The following is a 12654-nucleotide window of genomic DNA, read 5'->3' as shown; positions in this document are numbered from 1 at the left end:
GTAAACAGCTGGTTCGTCACATGGTGCTGAATCTTGATTTTGGCTGCTTCTCCAATAATCAAAGCACCACAGAAAGAAGATCTTACCTGGAAGCTCATAAAAGTAGCTGAAAATAAGGCCCCTGAAAGCAGCTTGATTTATGAGAGAGCTGAAGTCAGCAGTGGGACTGGAGCCCCCAGCAGAAAAGATGTGCCCAATGGGGCAGGATGAGACCTGGTGGCTGGACTGCATGGTTAGGAAAGAATGGAATTAAGAAAGAGGTCTACATGTGCAATAGGTGACCAAGCAGCGAGGAAGGAGAGAGAAAGGAAAGGGAGCATGGTAACAAAGGATGTGCAGAATCACAAGGCAAGGAAAACAAGATACATGGGAAGAAAAGATCAAATGAAGAGCCAAAATAAACTGTAATTAATTCTTCAAAAGATTATTAACATACATTAATTTTCTTCTCTTGCTTTTCCCTGTAATCAATTGCTGTAGTTACCGTGATTGCAAAAGAGAAGGTAGTGGTGCATAAAGACATCTTCTCTGAATCCATGTCAACACAGTGAAAATATTTTAGAATGCTTATGCTATGTTTTGATCTAAATTACTTAGGCTCCTTTAACTGAGTTTAATAGTCTAGTCAAACTCCAGCTCACTTAAATGAGAACAGGATTGGGTCCATTGTTAATCCATTATAAGAACTGACACTCCTAAAATGGAAGTTAATCTCATGGTGAATTTTCAGTTTTTGTCAAATTGTTCAGGCTAGTTCTATTTAGTGAAGGCTATAAAACGATTTACAATTTGAATTAAAATATGTAGGATTTGTAAGGAACTAGCACAGAAGTTATGAAATACATTAACACATTTCCATGCAAGTTTTTAGGCTTCTAGTTTTACTGCATGCAGATGGGAGATGTTCTAAATGATAATATTGTCCAATTTAGGGTAAGATTTTATTGTTAAACGTAGACAATGATGAAGGCTTTGGTACTTACCTTACTTTGTGTCAAATAGAGTACAAATAGGGCATGGAGGGTTCTGTATTCTATTATCTCTGATTCTAGATCATATCCACTTCCTTTACTATTACTATTTTTTCCCAACACTAGCAGCCCTGAACACTATACCTGGGATTTCAAAATTAAACTGGTTTATTTCTGCAAGCCAAATTCTGCCATTTGCTACATGAATACAATCTCTATTTCCACAAATTCTACACTAGGTTTTCTAGCTCTGAGATCAGAATTTGTTTGTAGAATCTTTACATGTATGGATAAGTTCATTTTAAATAAATAAGTTTGCTACTGGCATAAACAGGTGCACCTTGAAGTATCATACACCTAGTGTATCATTGTTTTAATTCCTTTGTTCATCATTCTGTGCACAGAACAGGTCAGTATATTACTGTGAAATGCCTCCAACAGATCTAGGACTTTAAAAACAACAACAGCTGGGCAAAACCTTTGGAATAAAGCAGATTAAACTTTTCTAGTTATAAAACCAAAATGCTGTCCACATATTCACAATCCTTCAGAAGACAAGAGTGGGGAATGGGTTTATTCTAGAAAGGAATTTACAATTTTGTTGAAAACCATGAAGAATACTAAGGTTTCTTATGATTGTAACCCAAAGTCAAGCAAAATGTGTCAGCTTCTGCAAGGTTTCACCTTTTAAAAAATTTGTTTGAACTTGAACACTATGAATATTAAAGTGCACAGAATTGACAAGTTACATGCAAAGTGAATTTGTATGGGTCTAATGGTAACCCCTCAGATTAGATAGCAGGGCTTTGAATCGCTGAAGCAAAGTTGAATTAAACACATTGCCAGGAATTGATGTAGACAAGTTTGGGTTTTTTAAATTTAGTTTCTTGACAAGTGGTGAAAAATAATTGCTAAGACCAGGCCTTAATCACAGTGGTGTTGAACTTTTCATAGCATGGACTTTCCCATCCAATTCATAACTACACTAGTGAAGTCACAAATATACCGAATGACTGCGTGGCAATGAATATAAACAAAATATTTCCATGTATTGAAACTTTTCTCAACAGGAAGGAAATACATTTTCTCATCTATCTTTATTAAATTTCCTCCTAATCCACTGGCTGTATCTACATTGGTGCGATCTTGCACAAAAGCAACTGCTTTTGTGCAAAACTTGCTGCCTGTCTGCACTGGCCGCAAGTTCTTGCGAAAGTACACTGACGTTCTAATGTATTAAATCAGTGCTCCTTGCACAAAAACTCTGATGCGCCCGCTCAGGAATAAGCCCTCTTGTGCAACTGTTCTTGTGCAAGAGGCTAGTGTAGACAGGCAACATAAATTTCTTGCCCAAGAAAGCCCTATGGTTAAAATGGCCATCAGAGCTTTCTTGCACAAGAGAGCATCTACACTGGCATGGATGCTCTTGCGCAAAAGCACATCTCTTTTGCAAATGCATATGCGAGTGTAGACGCTCTCTTCTGGAAGAGTTTTTGTACAAGAACTTTTCCGCAAAAGAGTTCTTGTGCAAGATCATGCCAGTGTAGATGTAGCCGCTCTTTTTTTCAGCCTGCCTACCCACTCTCTTCCCCAAATGCCCATGTCCTGGCTTATCTTCTACTCCCCTTTTGCTCTTGGACATCCTTTCCTTTTTCTTCTGCCTATTACCTCAACTGCTCTGACGTGTTACCTAATTCTTATCTATAAACATTTTGCTGCTACTTCTGGCTCCCATTTCTGATAGCTCCTGCTGTTGGCTAGCAGCCTCTGCCGTGCTGTTCCCTTCGTTGGCACAACAATTGACTCCTTAAGGAATGAGCAAGGCTCTTCTGTGATAAAAAAACCAAGAACAACAATGTAACCTTTTTGACATAAAGAAACAAAATGCAACCTGTGACCTACCACCTTTCTGCAGTTTACGCTCAAGTGAGGACTGCTTGTATTTGGCAGTCGCGGGATAATCCCTTGCATGAAGAGATTAAGTCGTCAGCACACTGGAACCCTTTATAATTAATAACAATTTTTGTCCCTTTTGTGTAGTAGTTTTAACTTCCTGTTGCAGGGTGAATGCATGTTCCTTCTGCTGTGGTTGGGTTTTGAAAGCATTTACTTGGAGATAGTACTTTTCACATTAATATGGAGATTGGCACATTTTCAGCATTTTATGAGGAGGGAAATAGAACCAGCACATGATGTCAAATATGCTATACCGTTTCCTATTATGGCAGAGGGCTTACGGCCGAGATGTACTTAGGATTTATGGGGCCCTACGCAGTACTATTAAACTGGTGCCCCATGCCTGACAGCAGCCTTGGGGGAGGAGAGGATAACAATTTTTTAGAGCTTTGATTTTATAATCTTCAGCAACACACTGATGAACTTTTTACGGCAAATTTTAAACTACTGTCCTATAGATTAATATGGTAAATTCAGAAACTGATAGTATATACCTGGAGTTAACACATGCTTGTTAAATGGCTTCATTACCACTTGAATGGCTCTTTCCTAGACTCGATGTTCTGCTAATAGGTCTGGAAGCTTTTTCACTTTTAACTTAACTGGATCCTCTTTGGAAGAAGCAGAGTCACAGAACAGGGACAGGAAAATGTGACATTAACACCCAGTGATGCCCCACATTTTCAGGTGCCCCACACAGCTGTGTATTCTTGGTGTGGGCAAGGACAGCCTTGGCTTGAGGGCAGAGTGAAACACTCTGGTAAGATTAGGCAAACATCTAAAGTTACCACAGTTTTGGAAAGAGATGTATTATATAAATATTACAAAGCAGTCAGGTGTTACTGTTAAAATTACAGAACAGCTGGTACATTTTGGGAACATGTACAGGTTCTGAAGTGGTTAACAAATGGAGTTTATTGCTTTGAAAATTGTATAGCTGATAAATATATTAGGGTATGTCTACACTAGCCCCCTAGTTCGAACTAGGGAGGCTAATGAGGGCGACCGAAATTGCAAATGAAGTGTGGGATTTAAACCTCATGGAATGTTTAATTGGTAATTCAAAGTGAGGGGTTTATTCCGGAATCGCCCTTCTCTGCTGTGTGTAGACGCGGGCAGTTCTTCCAGGCTAGTCAATTTCCAAAATGGCGACTGCCCGGGAACATGCTAATGAAGTGCACGATATTTAAATCCCACGCTTCATTTGCAATTTCGGTCACCCTCATTAGCCTCCCTAGGGGGCTAGGATAGACATATCCTTAGAGATATAAATACAGAAATAATTTCAAATGGAGGCAGAGCTCACCTCCACCTTTTTATGGCTCAAAACTTCTCTGTTGTAACACATAAGAAAAGGTTGATAATCATGGCTTTAATAAACTATTGATCACAATAATCAAGTAGTTTCATTATCTGTTTACAGCTGTTCTCCCTCCATCCCCCAAGACTGGTGGTACAAATCTAACCAAAAAGTAAAATGACAAACAGCTGGAACAAACCCATTAAAACAAAGGATTGTGCTTGTAAAATTTAACTGTTTGTTTGTTAATAAGTATCTTCCATAAGCAAGTTTGACAGCAACATAGTTGTAGGCATATACAAAGTATCCAGTAAATTTTGATAAATCATTTCATTTTGCATCCAAACACATTCTCCTTGAAGTCAGAAACTTGCTATTGACTTCAGTGGGAGCAGGATCTAACCTCTCCAGCCCTTCATGAGCCAGGAGATAGTTCCCTGACTCACTTTTCACATAGTACTTAAGGTTTTGCTGTTTCACTATGTCCATAAAAAAGTGAATTTAATAATTTCACATGTATAGTGTCTTTCATTTGATCTCAAGATCTATTATAAAAAGTTAGATATCTTTACTTTACCCTATTAAAGAACAGTCAAGGGATTTGTCCAAGCTTATTCATTTGGCAGAACAGGAAGCAGAACATAGAAATGCTGGTATCTATTCATTTGTGTCACAGACATGGGCGGTTGGTGAAGGTAGGGCTAGGAGAGGGAAGCCCCCCATCCCCTCCCCCAACCATGGGGAGGCGGGGCAGTGCGCATGCCCCCCCCAACCCAATGCTGGGGAAGGAGGACAGGGACACACATACCCCAGCCTCCTCCGCCTGGAGCACAGGGAAGGAGGAGGGTGGCGCATATCCCCAGCTTTGCTGGCCCCGGAGCATGGGGAGGGTGGAGAATGTGCAGCTCCAATCTCCTCGGCCCCAGAGCACAGGGAGAATGGAGGAGGCTCCAGGCAGGAGGGCGGGCACTGGGGACAACAACACTTCACCCCCAGAACGCCTACAGCCGGCACTCTGGGGATAGAGTGTGGGCAGGGTCAGGGGAGAGCCTTCCCCCACCTATTATACCAGCCGCCCATGGCGACAGATATGGCAATGTCCTGCAATATTTTTTGAAGACCTTATAGTATTAAGTGTATGCATTATTGTGGGTTGGGATGGCATGCAACTTCTTTATGGGGACAGCGGAATAAAAATTGTAATATCACACAGTATCTTTGAATGGTTTATGTATGATTGTATTATTCCAAGTCAGAAGGCTACCAAAGCTTATCCAGGACTAGAAACAGTGGCAGATCAACCAGTGTGTAACCATCTCACAGAGGAATCACCTCCTGTAGAAGCTCACATATTAAATCAAACCAGTTTCTTTAGAAACCAACAGATTTCTGGATAGCCTGAGGTTAAACTGATTCAAGGCCTCCTTTCTGATCCAGCAAACATACAGAACCTTGTATCGACAGTATGAGCACCCCAGTCCTTCAGGAAGGATTGGAAGAATATGATTTACTAAGGCCCCGATATAATTATGGGTGACCTCTGATAATGTTTTCTCAGTAATTCTTTCATCTTAAAAGTAGGGTGTGCACGCATATATAAAGAACTGTGTGGTAACTTGTGCAGCTGACAATTACAGCTATTCCTAGCCTTCAAAGAGAAAATAAAACTCAGACAGGGACCTGTTAGGCAGCCTGGCTTTCTGGGAATATTAGAGTGTAACCAGCTTGGGGGGGGGGGGGGAAATCAGTGAGAAGAGTAGAGTTGAGTTTCTCTCACAAGACAGGCAATGGCTGAGGAGCTTAGAGCAGGTATCACCGAGGGACCACAGAAAGGGAATACAGGTGTACTTGCCCTGAACTGAGAGAACTTGCTCCAACCAGTATTTATACAATTTTATAAATCACACTCCAGGGATGTGTGAAGGATTTTGAAGTTGGGTCAATTTAAAGCCTTACAATTGAAAGGAAACAGAGAAATTAAAAGCAATTAGGTACAGAAGTGACGTATCATTTGCATTTAAACCTGTTCTGTGAAAACTGAAGTAAAAACACCGTATCAACAAATACAATTTAACGTAGGAAAGAAGGACTTGAGTTTATAGCTGTTAACAAGGCCTCATTCTGTTCTGTTTTAAAAATCACTCCTATTCAATACATGCCTTTTACGAAAGAGAAAAATCATTGCTACTAAATGCATTGATACTAAATTTTAAATTTGCCCTACTTGAAAAAAACAACAATCCAAAACATTTCAAAGGTGCCCTCTGATGCAAATTTTGTTTATAATCAACCTTTAATAATAATAATTGTAATTCTAAAGAGTGGATAAAATTGCAAATGTGATGACCATTCTGAATACATGAACATGTATCACTTACATTTTTCCCCATAGGCTGTGTCAAGACTGGCCAGTTTTTCCCGAAAATCAGCCGCTTTTCCGGAAAAACTTGCCAGCTGTCTACACTGGCCACTTGAATTTCCGCAAAAGCACTGACTTCCTACTGTAAGAAATCAGTGCTTCTTGCGGAAATACTATTCTGCTCCCGTTCAGGCAAAAGTCCCTTTTGTGCAAAGCTTTTGCACAAAAGGGCCAGTGTAAACAGCTCAGATTTGTTTTCCGCATAAAAGCCCCGATCACGAAAATGGCGATCGGGGCTTTTTTGCGGAAAAGCGCATCTAGATTGGCATGGACGCTTTTCCGCAAAAAGTGCTTTTGTGGAAAAGTGTCCGTGCCAATCTAGACGCTGCTCCAAAAATGCTTTTAACGGAAAACTTTTCCGTTAAAAGCATTTCCAGAAACTCATGCCAATCTAGACGCAACCAATAGTGTATATATTTACATAAATATCCCTAAACAAAAGATCAGAGGGTCACAGGAATGAAGGTAAGGAAGGGTTGGGGTATGAAAGACAAACTTTGAAAAATTCTTCCTTTTTAGAGGAATTCTCACTTCTTACTTTAAAAGTTTAATCTTGAAATAAATTTGATTACACTGTCTGCAACTATGCAAACATTTAAATAATATTTTAATTAGTTTTGTAATATAACAGATTATAAATAAAAGATCAACAGCTATCAATTGAAGTATCTAGTGACTAAACATTAGCATTAGGAGCTAGTGTCTTCATATTTCATAGTCTAAATAAGTGTAGATCCTTTAAACAAATGGTAAAATTAAACAAGTTGCTACTTCGTTCAAAATGACCTGTAAAATATTTTAAACAACGTAATATTAGCCTAAGTGCAGGTTTAACTGCTCAAATCTGGGACACTCTGGCCTGGGACCACAGCTGTTGCTGGACCAAAGAGCCTTGGCCAAAGGCTGTTGGGGAGCCCCAGTCTAGGGATCCCAGCAGCACAGGCAGCAGAGGGGCCGGTGATCCACAGGGCGAGGGAGCCTACTGGGGTCAGTGGTGGCTGGGAATGGGAGCCTCAGGGATGGGGATTCCTGGCTGCACCAGCCGTAGCAGGGCCAGGGATCGTCAGCAAGGAGGGGCATCAGGGAGCATCGTCTGGATTGGCAAAATCCCTCCTTCCGGACTGGTCAGGTCCTGGGGGTGCCTGACCAAGGAGGTCTAACTTGTATTTTATTGTAAAGCAATAACCTATTCACTTTGTAAATGATCAACTTTAAAGAAGCTTGGCTTTGCAGAGTTTATACAAGCTGGCTGTGTCTACACTGGCCCCTTCTTTGGAATAGGCATGCTAATTTAGAACTTTGGAATCGGGAAATGTGCGGGGGATTTAAATATCCCCCGCGGTATTTAAATAAATATGGCCGCCGCTTTTTTTCCGGCTTGGGGAAAAGCCGGAAAAGAGCGTCCAGACTGGCGCGATCCTCCGGAATAAAGCCCTATTCCGGAGGATCTCTTATTCCTGACTTGAAGTAGCCACTGTGTACAGCCAGGCGGTGCAGATCTTACTTTTAACTACAGGTTGAACCTCCCAGTTTGGGCACCCTAGGTACCTGACTGGTCTGAACCAGAGAATTTGCCAAACCACAAGAGGTCAATATTGTCTAGCAGCATCACCAACACTGCCACTGCTTACTGGGCTCTTAGAAGACATTTAGCAGTAAATCAGAGTTAAATCACAGCAGAGCCAGGACTGGTGGCTGTAAACAAACTTAATGGGACTGTGGGACACTTGGCTATCCATGATAAGTGGACATCCAGGAAACTAAAATCATGCCAGATCACAGATGTTGCTGGACCAGAGAGTTCCAGACTAGAGAGGTTCAACCTGTAGACTGGAAAGGGAGTGGTGGTTTAGGCCTGTTTTCCAGAATTAGTTCAACTTCTCACTCCCTATTTTTGAAGTGACATCATTAATAATCCCATTGTATGAAGCTTGACAAAAGAGTGGTTCACCTTGAATGCAGGGTGGTACTTTACAACTCTTCCATTTCTGTTGCACTAATTGGGGTGCTTTCAATTCAGGACACGTTTATCATATCAAGAATAATCTTCCTTTATTAACTTTCCTTTTCCAAATCAATGTTTCTTATGCCACCCAGCTTTAGTTTAATATGTGGAAAAGCATGGATTTACATAAGGCACAGATACTGAAGCCAAAACTGTCCCATTCATAGGATGGTTTGGGCAGCTTCCCTGGGTCCCACACTCTGGGGGAAAGGGGGACCCACAAGGCCCAGGGCAGCCTAATAGATTACTAGGCAGCCTGGGTCGAGCCCATCCCAGCACTAATCAGCGGTGATGGGAGTTACAGGAAGTGGAAAAACCCAACCCCAGCCTGCTCCACTCTATCATCTCCCATCTGGGTCCCGAAGTGGCTGGGAGAATGGAGTGGGCTGGGATCTGGTCATTCCACTTCCTGCCACCGTGGTGAGTGTAGGAGGCCCAGCCTGTACTACCAGTGCCAGGCATCCCGGTAATTGCCCAGGTCACACAGCTTGGGGGCAGGAGGTGGAGCAGGGGCAGAAGTGTAGGGGAGGGTGGGAAGAAGCCAGGGTTGTCCTAGTCCCCACACTTTCCTAGGGACAGTCCTGACTGAAGCCAGGTGCATTGACTCTGGCAGAAAACTGGTGGGCATCCATTAGTTGGCAAAAAAGGTACAAGGAAAGTGTCTGGCTAGACAAATACTCTCAACATTTCAAAGTGTAGTTTGTTTGCTATGTCAACAGGTTTTCTTCATTGGCGGTAGGCACCTAGTTGGAATTACTTCCTTCTTTTACAAATTAAGAGTTAGATTGTACAGTCAAGTGAATATGCTGACCTTATTTCACATACAGTTTTATTTATATTTTTTAAAATGATGCAATGTTTTTGGCACATGTACAAGATACAATTCAGATCAATGTCTCAAAACCTCAAACTGTCCCATACTCCTCTAGACCCTTCTTCAAGTCTCTCCCCTTCAGTTACAAAGCTCTTTTCACTGCCCCCTGCAAAAAAAGCCTGGGAGAGCAAATGAGCCATGCAAAGTGAGCAGGTTAACAGACTCGGGACCTGGAGCATACAGTTGAGGAGACAATTCAGTGGCCAAGCCCTTCTCGCTAACAATGTCTGGTTTCACGGCAGGCCCTAGACCTGGGCAACCATCCTGGATGTGCTGATAGGGCGCATATGAATAGGGTCACCTCACCTTACCTGGGGCCAGTCAGCTAAGCAAGAGGGGGAACCCAGCAGCCAGCTCAGCCATAGTAAGGGAGGAAAGAGGCATTCACTTGTCTCAGGTAACTCCTCTGTTCTTGTGGGAGCAGCAGCAGGGTGCCTGGGGGGAGGGGGAAAAGGGTGGGAGCTCCTCATTCTCCCTGGACAGAGGGCCCTGTAGAAGCCCTGTGGGGAGAGGCTGTGCTGGAAGAGGCTTGGGGTAGGTGCCTGAGTTTGGTGGGGATTGTGTGTGTGCATGCAGCTTCTCTCTATGTTCTGGCTGGCTGGGGTTCAGAGCAGCCCTGCTATCTGGGGGGAGGGGGAGTGTTAGTGTGGAGTAGGTCTAGGTCCCCTCCCCTTTTCTTCCCCTTTAGGGATGTTAAAATGTGTTTAAGTAACCGTGTAGCCACTGATCAATTCAGGGGACACACAGGTGGAAGGCTGCTCCCAGGGAGCTGGCGTTCGCAAAAGCTGGCTCCCCACATATGCCAGGAGCCTGCATGTAACCATGAAGGTTCACAATGAGCCCAGGCTCATTGCTTAACCAGGTACACGGTTCCTTTCACATCCCTATTCTCCTTTACCCCTAAGAACCTCACAGAGGAACTGGGGGGGAGGGGTATGACACTGGAGTTGTTGGGGGGAACCTTTAAATTGTGTCAGGGCAGGGGGCCTTGTCAAAGCTGTTGTTGGGCACAGTGTTGTTTCTGGATCAAGATTAAGAATAAGGAAATTTTCTTTGCTCCCATCTTAATCTGCAAACCTTCTTCATGCTCTGGAAGGCACCTGAGTTCCGAGTGTGAGAATCTGAAGTGTGTGATTGAAACTGCAAGTTACAACAGTCAGGCTCTTAAACTCAAAGGGAACTCAGTGGGAATATAGACTCTGCCCCATCTTCCCCACCCCTCTGCAGTGCTTCAACGCTGCTGCTCTGGCTTATAAAAAGGCTTGATAGAATGCACTTTTTATTTTGTGTAACTTTGTGTACTATATGTTTTAAGTTTTTTGTCTTTTTATAATTTTCACAGTTGTGGGAAATTATGGAGGAAGGTTTGATAATTTTTTAATGACAGAAGAAGTTGAGATACAAAGAGTTCAAAGTTGTTAAAACACAGACAGAGACAGGGTGGGTGAGTTTTTTTTTTTTTTTTTTAAACAGTTTTGGTTGGTGAGAGATTAGCCTTTTTGAACTTTGCAGACCTGGAGAAGAGCTCTGAGGAGTTCCAAAGGGTGTCTCTGTCACCAACCATATTTGGTCCAATTAAAGATATTACTTCACTCCCCTTGTGAAGTACCACCTGGGCACCAACATGACTACAACAAAACAGCCAAAACCACCATATCACATGCCAATATCTACAAAATAAATATCCTAACACCAGACATGATTTGTTGATTTAACTATTCATTCATTTGTCCATTTGTAACAAGCTCAGTTCAGAAGTTTATATCGCTAAATTTTAACTAACAAGTTCTCAAGCAGCATTTTTCTTGCTCTCCCTACCTGTAACTAATTTAATTATTACTGATGGAAATATTTCAAGATTTCTGTGTACTGTGAAATCAGCTAAGGGTTGGTTTTTTTAAAAACAAAACAAAACAAAACCCAAAAAACCCTGGAGATTTCAGGTGCCTAAGTATCCTCTGGAATCAGTTAAACCCAGCCCCACCACAATCTGAACTGGCCCTCCCCGGTGAGTCAGGAGTGACCAGAAGGCTGCAGGAGGGCCATGGGCAAGATGCAGCGCCCATCTGACAGCATGGAGCTCGCCAGGAACTGCAGGCCAAGGGCTGCGCAGCAAGGGAGCTGCCAGGGCTTCTGCAGAGCAGCTCAGACTGTGAAGGAAGAAACCACTGAAAGGCAAGTGGCCCACTCAGGTTTTTCACCTGCTATTTCATTTCACAACCTGATGTCATTCAAAACCAGCAGCCACCTTTTACGTGTATCTTGGGGAAAAATATGTAATCTAAAATAATCCATTCCCCATGTAGCTCTACAGGAAGGGCTTGGCCAAGGACTGCGACAACTCCCTTTGCAAGGGGGAGAGAGAATAGCCCTGCACTCAGGGGAGCAAAGGACTGAGCAGCATCCAAGGGAAATGGGGGCGGGAGGGAGGAGGAGGCACCATGCCCAGAGTAGGGAGTACGGGGGCGCCAAAATGTAAGTTTGCCCAGGGCACCATTTTCCCTAAGGTTGACCCTGTCTGGTTTACACCCTCCTTGTGATTAGGTATTTAAATGCAGTTTAACTGTTAACTGGTTAAACATTATGTTTAACTGGTTAACCAATGAAAAGGGGCACAAGCTGGAGCAGGCTCCCCCCCACCACAAGGCCAGGCTGGAGCACCCCTCTCCCTCACCACATGCAGAGACTTCTCCAGCCTGGCCAGAGCCCCTGCCTACAGGGCGCCCGGCCCACCCCAGACAGGGGCTGCTCTGGATTTCCAGAGCAGCCTTGTCCATGGTGGGTCCCCTGCGGGACTGGAGCAGCCCCCTTCCCACTTCAGGTGGGGAGCTGCACCAGCCCCCACCAGCTAACCTTTCACATTCCTACTCGTGGTTAAGCCATGAGACCTAGCTCAGCACTTCATGTATCAGCTGATCTACTACACAAATTGAGATGCATCTTTGAAGCTTCAGCAATTGAAAATTATCTATGGCACTCTTCCAAATGACTCTCAAACACTCCTGAAGTATGAATGGCAATGAATTAAACAAAAACATCATCCTAAGCTTTAAGTATTATACTTTTCAATCTACAAAATGTATAACACACGGGGTGAGGAGTTAAGTGACTTGCCAAAGGCCATAAGCA

General features: G+C 43.1%; 1 long non-coding RNA gene across 1 annotated transcript in view; it reads left to right on the top strand.

The window, feature by feature from the left end:
* Positions 1 to 12654, top strand: part of LOC142829186 (uncharacterized) — a 47006-nt gene that overhangs the window by 6878 nt on the left and 27474 nt on the right. The window lies entirely within an intron of this gene.

Source organism: Pelodiscus sinensis, chromosome 4 (genome assembly GCF_049634645.1).
Source record: "Pelodiscus sinensis isolate JC-2024 chromosome 4, ASM4963464v1, whole genome shotgun sequence".
Lineage (NCBI taxonomy): Eukaryota > Metazoa > Chordata > Testudines > Trionychidae > Pelodiscus > Pelodiscus sinensis.
The sequence above is the reverse complement of the archived record's forward strand: the minus strand, read 5'-3'. Positions and strand labels throughout refer to the sequence as shown.